At 37.3% G+C, this 14,988-nt stretch overlaps 1 long non-coding RNA gene across 2 annotated transcripts in view; it reads left to right on the top strand.

Annotated features, from left to right (window-relative positions):
* Positions 1–14,988, top strand: part of LOC145671181 (uncharacterized) — a 527,654-nt gene that overhangs the window by 252,552 nt on the left and 260,114 nt on the right. The window contains exon 2 of one of the 2 annotated variants that reach the window (XR_014128463.1): positions 4,077–5,276. The exons of the other annotated variant lie outside the window; for it this stretch is intronic. This is a non-coding gene — a long non-coding RNA (uncharacterized LOC145671181). Of the gene's footprint in view, positions 1–4,076; positions 5,277–14,988 lie in introns of those variants that run through there. 2 annotated transcript variants of the gene reach the window in all.

Below are 14,988 nucleotides of genomic sequence, written 5' to 3'. Positions count from 1 at the left end.
ATGATAATGGAAGAATTGATGGAATGAGAAAGTAAGGGGAAATGGGAGGACCCGGAGAAAACCCACGGACACGATGTTGTCCACCACAAACTTACTTGGCCGGGATCGAACCAGAGACCTCAAACCCGGAGTTAAGCGCTCGACCATTGAGCCACCATGCCTCCATAATATACCCAATAGAGACGTAATTTATAGTGGTAACTGTGAAAATATTTTCTTTGGCGTTCTGGTCATCAAGATCATCACCAAGGTAAGTCCATTGCTACCGGACTAGCTTAGTGACATCAGACAATGAACAGGATACCTAGAACTAAGATACGCAGAATAGAATATAAAAAAAAATGTCTTTAATATGCTATCGTTGTATGTTTAGTTACATAGGGCCTTATGCAGAGTCGTTTTGACGTATGATTAGCGTCATACTAAATTCCTGATTACTGCAGGAAACGTATATTAGTCGAGCTCTTTAGTATGGCACTAATCACGCTTCAGAATGACTCTGCGTAAGGCTCATAATACTATTTAATTTGCCTATACCGAAGTACAGTTCTTATTTTGTCCTGGTGGCCAGCAGTGTCATACAAATTGACCATCACTATTACAGATAATAACTTGAAATTATTATTATGCATACTAAAAAGTTTAGGATTATATTAAAAGTTCTAAATACTTAAAAATGACACGCATAAGCACTAAAAACATGTTAAATCGTAGCGGTGTGCTTTATGTTGGCTTAAATGTTATTCAATGTTGAGCAAACACGTAAAATTATCATCAAAGAGATTCTGTTACCACTTGAAAATCAATGAAAATGAAGCAATATCACACTTCATGATCCTTTTCTACTGTCTTTGTTTTGACATTTATAATTACCCTCTTTCGTATCACTCACCTGCCTCCTCTTTCGTTTTTACCTTTGCTAATATCCCTAATAACCGTTTTGGGTCCAATAGAGCTCTGTTTACGCAACAGTTTTTAATATCGTTATTTTCCACAAATTTTGTCAACTAAAGTTCTTCCACAAGTTTCTAGCTCCGGAGAAAAAAAGGTTTCCAAGCTGAAACATAGATTCTGGTTAACTTCCTTCTAAAACTGTTTCTTATTTTCCGTTGCTAATCCGTTCCATTGTAAAATGGCTTATAGAGAGCTGGAACATTACGAACACTAAACAAATAATAATAATAATAATAATAATAATAATAATAATAATAAGAGAAACACATTTGTTGGTGAAAGTATTTGTTCATTTAGTTAATACCCACATTCTCCCTCATATCCATTTTTTGAATATTTCTCGTTTTTTTCTCATTGTCGTTTTGTGGTGTCTATATTTCTGTTGTTCAAATACTCACACTACTCCACACACACGTTCTAAGTCATTGTTGTAAATATTTATTCAGCGAAGTTTTTTCTGCCAAAGCCTTCTTTTTTTTAATGATGCATTTAGCCTAACTAGTTTCTTGAGTAACTAAAATAATTTAAGTTCTTATTTACCTGTATATATATTTTTGGAAGTTTATAGTAAACTCATGATATATCTATCAAGTCTGGGTCCCCCCCCCCTAGTTTTTACCTTCTAGATCCACCACTGCTTTTGCTATTTATATCTTTGCTTTTGTTTTGCATCTTCATTTCATTAATAAAAATGAAATGAAATGAAATCTTTGACTTTTACGTCCCACGGTTAGCCGGTTAGGCTAAAAAAAACGGTGATGATGACTAATAAATGAAATGGTGGAATGAAGAAATTGGGAGGAAACGGGAGAACCCCGAGAAAACCCACGCACACGGTGTTTGTCCACCACAAAGTTCACTTGGCGGGAGCAGGTTTTGAACCCGAGACCCCAAGCACCAGAGGTGAACGCTCTACCACTGAGTAACTGCGGCCCCCTAAGGAAATTCTAATACACTGGATAACATGCGAACATTCGATGTGTGGGGCATATTCTGAATATCATGCACTAATAGATTCTCTTTTGAAACTATTGTGTTTATTAATACTATTTGACATAATAATTCTGTATTTTCTCACTGCCTGATAAAATATTTTTTGCGTACACAATCAAGAAAGGTTTTCTAAAATATAGCTGATTTTTTTTCCATATTTCAGCTTCCCGTATTTATTCGGAAATTCGCGGTACAAGCTCTAGCCCTGTATCGTAAGTCTTTCGCAAGTATTTTCTTCAGTTTTATCAGAAATTTTCTTTTACCACAAAATTATTTGAGTAACTACCGGTATATCCTGAGCATAAGCCGGCATGTGACAAACGTAAGTGAATAATGGAAGAATTAGGTAGAACGAATAGAGTGGGAGAAAACGGGATATCACTACAAGCCCAACCTGGAGAACAAATGAACTAATTCGCATATCTACAAGCGAACCAGGAATCTTTTAAACTAGAGGCGAGCCATGTACACTAACTTAGTGTCATTATTATTTGTTAGAAGATGAATTTAAATTTCAAACTTTATTATGAATATTTTCTAGAAACAATTTGGTTTCTACCTACAGAATTCGTAAGTGTATCACTTTAAAAAAAATGCAATGAAGTGAATCTGTATATAAGCTATCTTTGTCTCATGAGTGTGTGTTTTAAAACCAATAAGTTTCGGATCATATTAAGAAACTATAGTAGACTAGCGAACTATGAGGATCCAATATTGGTACCGGAACTAGTATACTAATCACTACTAGTTTCAATAGAGGAATAAGGTTTCAATAGAGAGGGAGTTTGTTCAAACGACGGTGGATCTTTATCAGAAAGGTATTTCCCCACTATATATTACCGTTCTTGCCTTATGAAAACCAATATTGACACAGGAAGCGGTAGCTTTCAACCTCTTCCAGGTATAGTAGAGAGATAAGAACGCGTAACCAGAAACAAAAGTCAAATAGAGTTTGATTACTCAATGAATCAGATCTTACTAAATAGATTAAATTCAGTCAAAGATCTTGGAGTTACATTTGATACGAAACTGACATTTAATAACCATATAGAGAACATAGTTAACGAATCTCTCAATATGTTAGGGTTCATAATTAGAACTGGAAAGGAATTTAACAATAGTACTACACTAACAAAAATATATTATGCCTATGTCCGATCAAAACTGGAATATGCTGCTGTGACTTGGAACCCATCACAACAGCAATACAGACACTAACTGGAAAAGGTCCAATCTAAATTTATCAAATACTTGACGTACAAGACAACTGGAATCTATCCATATTATGAAAATTATCTAACATTAATAGACAACTTCTGTATCCCTACACTTGAACAAAGGCGAAATGTGACATTTAATTTTTCTCCATAAAATAGTACAAAACGAATTTAATTGTACGGATCTCATATCAATATTAAATTTTCATGTCCCGACACTTAAAACTCGTGCTAACAACTCTGGTCTGTTTTATTGCAAAAAAGCAAGGACCAACGTATTATTGAAATCACCAATTTGGAGAATGTGTTCTACTTATAACAAAATATGTATCAAGCACAATCTGCATCTGCAAGAAATTGACATCTGCAATATGAACTCTATGTTTAAGAAAACTATTGTAAATGTATTATGTAATACACCAACACTATAATTGGGCTTATGCCTGTTGTGTTGATGGCAAATAAATAAATAAATAAATAAATAAATAAATAAATAAATTAAACATGTTCTTGGATCCCTTAACTCCATATCAAAGGGCTACTTTTCACTATCTATGATGCCATTTCTGCTCTATGGTGACCAATATTGAAACCAAAAATTTATTTATTTCACTTCCGGTTCGAATAGATAGTTAAGACAGGAAATAAAACCTATTATCGAGAAACTCAACTCTATAAAAATTGCTTATCGCTATTTCCTGATGATATTCTTCTGATATCTGTGTACAAACGGGAAGACGGACGGTCGAACATAAGCGGTATAAGAGTTCCCATCTTTTAAGTATAGCTCAGCATGGATGGTCTAATAAAAAGAATAATCTTATATTGGTAGCTATACCAACATTTAAAATTTTGATTGTAATAATTCCATTTTTCTGAAGATAATCACTAATCTATGCTCTTCTTTCACAGGTAAGTGTGTGTTTCGACTTTCCTGATACAATAATCATGAATGAAAGTAACAGTGGGGAATGAATAGGCGGCAATGTCTGTTGAGATGATTTGGAAGAAACACTTTGATTTCTATTATACTGTAAGTAAAATAGAATCTTAAACAATAATGTAGTCTGATAATTTTAAATTGAGAAGGATATCTGTAACGAAACACAATTATTTTAGCCTGATACTTGATCATCCTATTTAGGCTATCTTTTAATCTGGATTTTTTTGTTCTTTTTAATGATTTTATTGTCCTTCGTTAATTTTTTTCTGGAAACATCAAGGCCACACTATATCGTAATAGTTCAGCCGAACTTATTTGATTGGAATGAAAGTCAATGTGATGGTAGATCTTGATCTGCTATATAAACGTGTGAAATACTATGCTGTGCAGACCTTGGGTTCCCGAGTTATGGATGGTCGAATTTTTCATCATCATCTTAGAGCAAAAACCAACACACTGAATTCATCTAATCGAAATCAATTCGGCATGGTGATAGAACTTGGTCTACTATATAAGTGTACGAAATATTATGTTGTGAAGGTTTACAGTTTTCGAATTATGAGCGATCAAATTTTCCGCCATATTTTCGAACGCAAAAGACTATATATAATATATAAATCATACGATTGGGTTCAAATTTGGCATAGTAGTAGAGATTCACCTGCTATATAATCGTGTGGAATATGTTGTGTAACTTTGGAATCGCTAGTTAAGGGCAATCAAATTTTGCATCATACCTGTATATTCGAAAACAAAAACAAATACTTCTAACACACTCTATTGGGATCAAACTTAAACATTGTAGGACAATTCAACCTACTGTATAACCGTGTCAAGTATGCACTGTCTAGACTTATATTTTCTAGTTATTTGCGGTCAAATGTTGTACTATATTTTCGAAAATAAATGACCATATTTACCGAAAACATCCAAACGAAATCAAATTTGCCGTGGTGTTAGAATTTTACCATTATAATCGTGTGAAACACTGTTATGACGAAAAATTTGACCATCATAATCCAGGAACCAAAAACTTTCATATTTTCGAAAACGAAACCGTACAAATGTAACTAGTCCAAGCGAAATCAAATTTGACATGGTGGTGGATCCCGTCGTGCTACATAAGCATGTGAAATATACATGGTCCGGAAGTGGGCGTGGTCCGGAAGTGGGCGTACATCTAATTGGTGTTTTCTAAAGATTTTACATGCTTAATGAGTGGTTGGAGCCTCAACTGGAAGAAAATGGTATCAAAGACACTGTTGTGATACAGCGGTATGGAGCACCAGCGCACTTCGCGATTCACGTGTGCAATTGCCTGAATCAAACGTTTCCTGGCCGCTGGAGGAAAAATGTTCTTAATCTTCACCAGCTCCCTTTGCCTGGCCTCCAAAAAGTCCCGATCTGACGACACCAGACAATCCTTTCTGGGGTTTTTTAAGGTAACAAATAAGCAATACTCGATAGCACACAACGCAAGAATTACGAGCAACTGTGGAACACGCAGTAGTAGGGGTCCCGTTATGGCTAGCCGAGTCAGCAAAAATATTTGTGACGTCATAGCTCAAAGGTCAATGACCTTGGCCCGGGGTCAATGACCTAGGGGTACCTACGACCACCCCCTCTAAATTTTGGTAGGGGTACCTTGGCCCACCCCCTAAATTTTGGCAGGGGTACATAGGACCACCCCCTCCTTAAATTTTGGATATTGCCAAATCTAAAAATTTGGTATGGTAGCCTAGGACCATAGTATGTACCTCTATTAGTATTGGGTGTCTATGTCGTTCCCTTTTATGGGTAAAAAATTGCCAAAAATTCAAATTTCGGGGGTTTTGACCTAATTTATCCCCTTTGATGAGGTGTTATTACCTTATATAGTTATATGGGCGTATACAGGGGTCCATTCCCTTTCATAAGATATGGGTATATTGGTGCACCCCTTTAAAATTTGGGAGGGGTACCTTGGCCCACTACCTAAATTTTGGAAATTGCCCAATTTCAACCAATCAAATTGCACGAAAGATATTGATCAACCAATCAAATTGCATCAACAATAACTTTGCCAGTGTTATAGCATGTATTCCCTTAAGACTATGAGTCATAAGTTTCAATAAGGTTAGCTATGTATCCCTGTACACTACCTCATCAAGGTCAATCACGTGGTACATCGTATTGCTTACGTTTATATTTGGTCCATAGGCTGTAATAGTCGAAACCAATGACGCATTCTCAAATTATCCTACAAAGTTTCAATGTACCAATGTCATGGACTCCTACTCCCATCATAGGTCAATAACTGATCACGTGATCATCCTCATATTTGACAATGATTTACCCAATGATTGAGATACTATTCAATTTTAAGAACAATTACCAATTATTGATATGACAATAAGAAATGTACCCCTCCCAAAATTAAAGATTGGTACACAATTACACCTGTGTCTTATGAAAAAGTAATAAATCCTGTAGTTATTCAATAATAAAGCCGGTCAATAACCTTTAAATTTTGAATATTTGGCCATAAGAGGAACACCAACATCTACAATGGTCCTAGAAAACGTTTACCGAATTTTGTTATCTGATAATTCCCAAATTTAAAAGGGCACATAAACATATAAAGGTAATAAACCGTATAACGTGCTAAATACTTATCAAAGGGGTCAATAACCTCCGAAATTTGACTTTTGGTAGTTCTTTACCCATGAAATGGAACGATGTGGACCATCCAAATTTATAGTGGTACATATTTGAAGACCTGTACGAAGATACCAAATGCTTACATTAAACAATTTCTAAAACTGAGTGGATGAGCCAAGATACCCCTCCCAAATTTTAAAGGGTGCATCAATGTACCCATGTCTGATGATAGGAAATGAACCTATATACATGACCATATAACCATATACGGTAATAAGATCACATCAAACGGAATAAATTGGGCCAAAAACCAAACACGTGATACAACATATTGATTATGTTCATATTTTGGAAATTTATTTACCCATGAAAGAGAACAAGGTGGACCACCCAAATTTATCATGATACATATTGAGGTCATGTACCTCATGTATAGCGAATGCTTAAATTGAAAAATTTCCAAAATTTAAGGGGGTTGGCATTGGTACCCCTCCCGGGGGGCATCAATGTACCTATGTCTTATGATAAGAAATAGACCCCTATACATGACCATATAACCATATAAGGTAATAGAACCTCATCCAAGGGAATAAATTAGGTCAAAAACGAAACACGTAGTTGTACTAAAATTTGGCAATTTCGTACCCGTGAAAGGGAACGAGATGAACCACCCAAATTTATAGTAATACATGTTAGGGTCCAGTACTATAATACCAAATATATAAAATGAGCAATTTCTAAAATTTAAGGGGTGGCCAAGGTACCCCTCCCAAATTTTCAAAGGGGTGCACAAATGTACCTATGTCTTATGATAGGGAATAAACCCCTATACATAACTATATAACCATATAACCATATAAGGTAATAAGACTACATCAAACGGATAAATTGGGCCAAAATACCAAACACGTGGTATAACGTATTGCTTACGTTTATATTTTGGCAATTTTGTACCCCTAAAAGGGAACGAGGTGGACCACCCAAATTTATCATAATACATGTTAGGGTCCAGTACTATAATACCAAATGTTGAAATTGGGCAATTTCCAAAATTTAAGGGGTGGGCCAAGGTACCCCTCCCAAATTTTTCAAGGGGTGCATTAATATACCCATATGTTATAAAAGCTAATGGACCCCTATATACGCCCATATAACCATATAGGGTAATAACACCTCATCAAAGGGGATAAATTGGGTCAAAAATCCCCGAAATTTGAATTTTTGGCAATTTTTTACACATGAAAGGGAACGACATAGACCCCCCAATACTGATAGAGGTACATACTATGGTCCTAGGCTACCGCAACCAATTTTTAGATTTGGCAATTTCCAAAATTTAAGGGGGTGGGCCAAGGTACCCCTCCCGGGGGTGCATTGATATACCTATGTCTTATGAAAGGGAATGGACCCCTGTATACGCCCATATAACTATATAAGGTAATAGGACCTCATCCAAGGAGATAAATTAGGCCGAAAACCAAACACGTGGTATAACGTATTGCTTACGTTTATATTTTTGGCAATTTTGTACCCCTAAAAGGGGACGAAGTGGACCACCCAAATTTATCATGATACATATTAGGGTTCTGTACTATAATACCCAATGTTGAAATTGGGCAATTTCCAAAATTTAGGTAGTGGGCCAAGGTACCCCTCCCAAATTTTAAAGGGGTGCACCAATATACCCATATCTTATGAAAGGGAATGGACCCCTATATACGCCCATATAACCATATAAGGTAATAGGACCTCATCCAAGGGGATAACCTAGGTCGAAACCAAACACATGGTACAACGTATTACTTACGTTTATATTTTGGCAATTTTGTACCCCTAGAAGGGAACGAGGTGGACCACCCAAATTTATCATAATACATATTAGGGTCCTGTACTATAATACCCAATGTTGAAATTGGGCAATTTCCAAAATTTAAGGGGTGGGCCAAGGTACCCTTCCCAAATTTTTCAAGGGGTGCATTAATATACACATATGTTATGAAAGGGAATGGACCCCTGTATACGCCCATATAACTATATAAGGTAATAACACCTCATCAAAGGGGATAAATTAGGTCAAAAACCCCCGAAATTTGAATTTTTGGCAATTTTTTACCCATAAAAGGGAACGACATAGACACCCAATACTAATAGAGGTACATACTATGGTCCTAGACTACCATACCAAATTTTTAGATTTGGCAATATCCAAAATTTAAGGAGGGGGCCAAGGTACCCCTACCAAAATTTAGAGAGGGTGGTCCTAGGTACCCCTAGGTCATTGACCCCGGGCCAAGGTCATTGACCTTTGAGCTATGATGTCACAAAAATTTTTGCTGACTCGGCTAGCCATAACGGGACCCCTACTACTCACGCCTTCACTATCGTGACTCCCGAGTATCTTTGCCAAACATCTGCTAGAACTTGGCGCAGAATTCAGCTGTATTAGGATATGGATGGTGATCATACCGATATTTATGACCCTTAAGACTCTTAAGACCAAGGTAACTGTGCACAGACATTCTACCACAACCAACACTATACTGTTGGAACTAAAGGGAGGACGCCCACTTCCGGACCACCCTGTATAGATTTATGATTTTCGAGTTACATGGATTAAAGTTTACATAGTCTTTTCGGAAAGAACAATCGCCGTGCACTGATCTCATCCTTTCGAGATCAAATTTGATATTAGACATTAATCTATTACATAAGCGTGTGACGTTCAGGCTTATGGGTGGTATTGTCTGACCAGCGAACGAGTGCGGCAGCCGGTTTTGCAAGCAGCAGTGTTTCTAACCGGATTACTTGTAAACAATCTATCACAGTTCCTTTGTCCTGTTCGTAATAAACCACTTCACACATATGCTCTAGTCAGGGGCAGATCCAGGGGGCAGGGCGATTGGGGCGATTCCCCCCTCAGAATAGGATATTTTTTATTTTAAAAATAAAACCTAAGAATTTTCACCTTTGTATTATAAATGTAAAATAAAACCTAAAATAGGTAGACCTTACTTTTTTTACATTGCAGAAGTCAAATAAAGCAATAAATTACAAGAAGTTACTTACATTGGCGTTCTTGCTCAAAAAAATGTCCATCTTCGAAATCGCAGGTGGCCATTTCTGTTCTAGAAATTGCAGATAATAGCTACTTCTCCTTTTCTAAAGTTATTTTATTTTTTTCAATACACTCTTATCTGATTTGACTTCGAACGACCGCCCCCAAACATTCAGCCTGGATCCGCCCCTGGCTCAAGTTAAGACAAACAGTTTCAAAAGTTATTGAAGTTATTTGCAGAATATCTTAAGTAACAAGCCAAAAAAAAAAAAAATAAAAAAAAATAAAAAAAAAATACAACAACAAAAGTACACCCTCCATATTAACTTGGGAACAAACTAGTGAGCAGCGTTTTACAGGCTCACTGAATTGTTAATTGTGCTATATTGTTCTTAAATTGGTAATTTCCATTCATATATCACTATTCACAATACATCTGCATTACCGCACATAACTTATGGCGTTCTTTATTAAGCGGAAAGAGATTAGGTTATGCATAACATCCAAACTGCATCTTTTAAAAACCGTTGTATACACTGCAGAGTGAAACTCTCCGCTCCCCTGTCCCACCGCGCTTGCCAAGAATCTGATGTAAACACAACAGCAGCGCCATCCTCCCGAAACCACACTGCTATCCTGGTCAGGTAATAAATTTGAGTCATTTTCGTAAACAACAACAAAAACACACCGATTTCATTCAATTGGGATGAAACTTGACATTGTGGTGCAACTTGACCCATTGTATAAACGAGTGAAATATTATTTTGTGCGAATCTTTTGTTTCCCAGTTATGTGGTGTCAAATTTTGTGATATATTTTTAAAACAGAACCCTATATATGTATCCGATCAGAATCAAATTGGACATAGTGGTATATGGTGACCTGCTATGCAGTCGTATAAAATACTATGTTGTGCAAGATTTGTGTTCCCTAGTATATATATATAGTGGTGGGTGATATATATACAATCGAACTTTTGAATCAATTCATAGGCTAGAATAGAACATAATAAGTTTCGTTTAAATAGCAATTATAGGTCATTTGATTATTATTTTCCTGCCCAAGATTGAGGTGTGAAGATAACATGTCCAGCACGATGAATGATGTGATTCAAGAAAAATAATAATAAATTTTGGACATGTGATATTTTGGACTGAAATTCTGTGATCCTGACAAACGATATTTATTTAATATCATGGACAAAGAATTTTTATTATCAGAACAATGCTAAAATTATATTTTAATTTCCTTTTCTTTCAGCGCAGCTTATAGTTTATTTACACGCTCAGACACACAAGAATTTCTGTTTCGTGTTGACTCTTTTCCTTTATATATTGCTTAATGAATAAACATGCAGATTGTTCCTTTATTCACATTCCTAAAAATCGCCTTATCTGGCGTCAATCTACGCGCCTTGATTTCATCATCCTACTGTCGATCATTGAACTAGGGGATCACGGTGGCTCAGTGGAGAGCGTTCACCTCTGATGCATGGAGTCCTTGGGTTCGATTTCAGATCGCGCTAAGCGAGCTTTGTGGTGGATAAATACCGTGTACGTGGGTTTCCTCGGGATTCTTCCGTTTCCTCCGACTTTCTTCATTCCACAATTGCATTCATTTATCATCATCACCGTTTCTTTTAGCCTAGCCAACATAACGGTGGGGCGTAAAACTTCATTCTTTTCATTGAAATCGGGAATTCACTGATCGACTACTTAGGACAAACCAGAAGGGGCCACGCCAGGAGACAGAGTAAACGAAATCATGCAACGAGTAAGATGTAGCGAAGCACGCTCTGCGATTCTTAATTTTGGAATCTAAACTTTACACATACATATTAGACTAACGGATACATTTCTGTATTCTTGATCAATGACAAGAATGACTTTTTTAATCAGAAGCTTCTGTACTCCGTGTCTTTCAACGATACAAGCTGATTCTAATTTCTTTGCATCCGCGCCGAGCTTCTGTGCGAGCTGTCTGGTAATCCAGAGCTCAGACTGCATGTTCCTGAAGGAGGACAACACTTCGAGAGCACCACCGATGGAGGATCGCCGAACGTTCCAGGCAAGTGTTGTTTAGAAAGTTTACCTATCCTAATTCGTCTTTTACTTCTTTACCCTCTTTTCATCCTTTTACATCACAATCTGTTTCCAATTGAAAAGTATTCAATTTCTTTGGCGAAGTTACCCAGATCGCGAACCCATTTACTCTGCTCAAAAGATTGTAGTTTACAAACTCCTGGGATAGTTTCTCTGTTTTAAATCCCCAAATTCTTAATTTTCTTCCCCATCAGGATCCTGCCGCCTACAGTCGGACACTTTGTCCATGCCGACCAGATGCCACGGTCGGATTGCCGGCGCTGGACACCGACGTCTTTCCGCGCGATTTTCGACCGTGACGAATAGTTGCCTTGCCGAGCAGTTGGCAAACAGCCGGAAATGAGCATTAAATGCGCCGGCACCGCCGTCAGAAAGAGGCCGGCATAAGGAGTCGGCAGAGAGTCGGAAAGAGGCCTTTCCGACTTTTTTGCCGACTCTGACGGTCGGCAACAGTCGGCAGAGTCGGCAAAGGGTATTTTTAAAACGATTTTCGACCGCTTGCCGCCTCGGTGAAAGGTCGGCAACTTTGAACAAGCAGATCATCGTGCCGCCGCGGACGGGTGCCGGCTGCCTACCGGCGACGGTGGTAATCTTTCTTGCCGACCGCGACTTCCTGATGGGAAGAGCAACGTACTATAGAAGGAACTTACTGAATTATGTACAGTTTATATAATATAATACGTTAAAGAGATTTTAATGGAATATATCAACATTGTTAATGTGTTTGTAAGATTTAGCTATCTAAATTGTTCTTTAATTAGATGTAGTTTCATAGTCGATTTAAGAACTTTTAAAATCCTCTTATAGCTACTTAGAGAGTAAAGTGAAAACTAGTAGTGGGAATCGGTTCCATTTTGCACGATCTATCATTTTGAACTCATTCCAAGCCATGTTCTGTTAGTGTGGGTCGATTCTTTTGCTGTCTCTGAGCTGAGTAATTTCGAATCTCCATATAGTTCTTTAATCTAATTTCTGCAATGTGCCCCTTTAAACGATGGATTGAAAGGCAAAGACTAAAAAATCTCCCTGCTTTTAGACATGTGGAAAAAAATCCGTTTTATCGACGTTATCCAGAGTCCAGTAGTGTGTATTTGATGCCACCCACCACCCTTCTAAGTAGGTCCTCCTCATTTCATCAACTACTCTGGTCTCTGCTTCCATCACACTAAATTAATTCCTTTTAGAGATTTGATCTTTTCATTCCAGTGAAGGATTTTATCTTGATAACCAATATCATTACCTTCATTTTCTTTTTTCTTTTCTTTTTTCTATTTTTTGATGTGAAGCAAATTGTGGGTTACCCAATCAGCTGCTTTACTTCGTGTTGAAGTTTTGTTCTTCAAATTCAATTGTGATGCCATGTTTATTATGAAAGTGCACTATGTACAAAGAAACAAAAGTCGTTAGCTATTTACATAGATTCTAATCAACGGAAGATACCATACGGAATAGAAATTCTAATAATTATTTTATTAAACTCCTAAAATTAAGCGCAGCTCTATAGTCATCTAGTGATTAGCGCGCAAGCGTTTGGTGCTCGGGTTCCCAGGTTCGTTTCCCAGATATTTGAAATTTAAATGCCTCTAGAACGAAATCTGAGCGAATCTATAGCCACGTGCCAACCTAACATTAAACAGAAATATTATACTATAATTAACGTATTAAAAGAAAATGTGATTTTAAAATACATTCAAACTACCCTTCTTTCTTAGATTTGAATTATCTATCCAAATGTAACTATTCCAAATTGTTACTGAAATACGAGTGTCTCTGATTCGACTGCAAAAAAAATCTTCCCAGGGAGTGACGAATGTAATAATAGCACTCTTTCACAGTAAAAAAGTATTCAGCTGAAATTTGGTATACAGATAAGAGGGTAAGAACTGGCAGGTCTGAAGAGTACCAGTGAATATAAGTTGAGTGTGGGGTTAATAAATCACAAGAAAGTATGTCTCATACGTAGGTGCCCCATCAGGAAGTCGCGGTCGGAAAGAGGGATTGCCACCGTCAACAGTGGCAGGTCCCCTGAGGCAGCCGGCACCCGTCCGCGGCGGCACGACGATCTACTTGTTCAAAGTTGCTGACCTTTTGCCGAGGCGACAAACGGTCGAAAATCGTAAAATAAAATGCCCTTTTCCGACTGTTGCCGACGCCAGAGTCAGCAAAACAGTCGGAGAGACCTCTTTCTTACCCTCTGCCGACTCCTTATGCCGGCCTCTTTCCGACGGCGGCGCCAACGCATTTAATGCTCATTTCCGGCTGTTTGTCGACTGCTCGGCAAGGCAACTATTTGTCGCGGTCGAAAATCGCGCAGAAAGACGCAGACAATCCGACCGCGGCATCTGGTTGCCATGGACAAATTTTCGACTGTAGGCGCAGGATCCTGATGGGGTGGCGCCACCTACATGTATATTAAAATGTTCCACTTGTTTTACTCAGTTGAACAATATATAAATAAGTGTGCTTCATGCCTAAATTGACATATATACTGGAGAAAACATGTACTTCGTTCTTGAGGTGAGTTCTTCTCGGACGATTTTCTGAAAAGCAACTCTTATTTGGGTTCATATTTCATAAATAAATATTTTCTTAATAGTTTTACAATATGGCATAATTCGTTTGTTTTTAAAACTCTACGAGGGATAGTTTATTCTCGGGATAAGTATTTTCGAACTTTTCAAAAATGACGCGATTTTGTTCATATTTCAGAAATAAATGTTACCATTAATAATCCTTATATACGGCATAAGTAATTTCTTACAAAAGTTTAAAGTTATAGTTTACTTTTAGGGGTAGGTTTTCTTACAGCACAAGTTTCGTAAAACACCTTATAGTTTTGTTCCTATTTCAGAAGAAAATATTTCATTAATAACTACAGCAAAACGTGATTAGTTCGACTGCAATGAGAATCTTTCCGAGGAATGACGAATGCAACTTTCCTGCAGGAAAAAGTACACAGCCAATCGATTTGATGTTTCGTACATACGTAGATGAAGATAAGTAGTGCCAGGTCTGAGGGAACGCCACTTAATATAGGTTAAGGGAATGGTTAACAAATTACAAAAAAATAACTCATGCATCGGT

The sequence above is a fragment of the Thermobia domestica genome, chromosome 15 (assembly GCF_964235325.1).
Source record: "Thermobia domestica chromosome 15, izTheDome1.hap1.1, whole genome shotgun sequence".
Taxonomy (NCBI): Eukaryota; Metazoa; Arthropoda; class Insecta; order Zygentoma; family Lepismatidae; genus Thermobia; species Thermobia domestica.
Note: the sequence above shows the minus strand (reverse complement) of the source record. Positions and strands in the feature narration are given on the sequence as shown.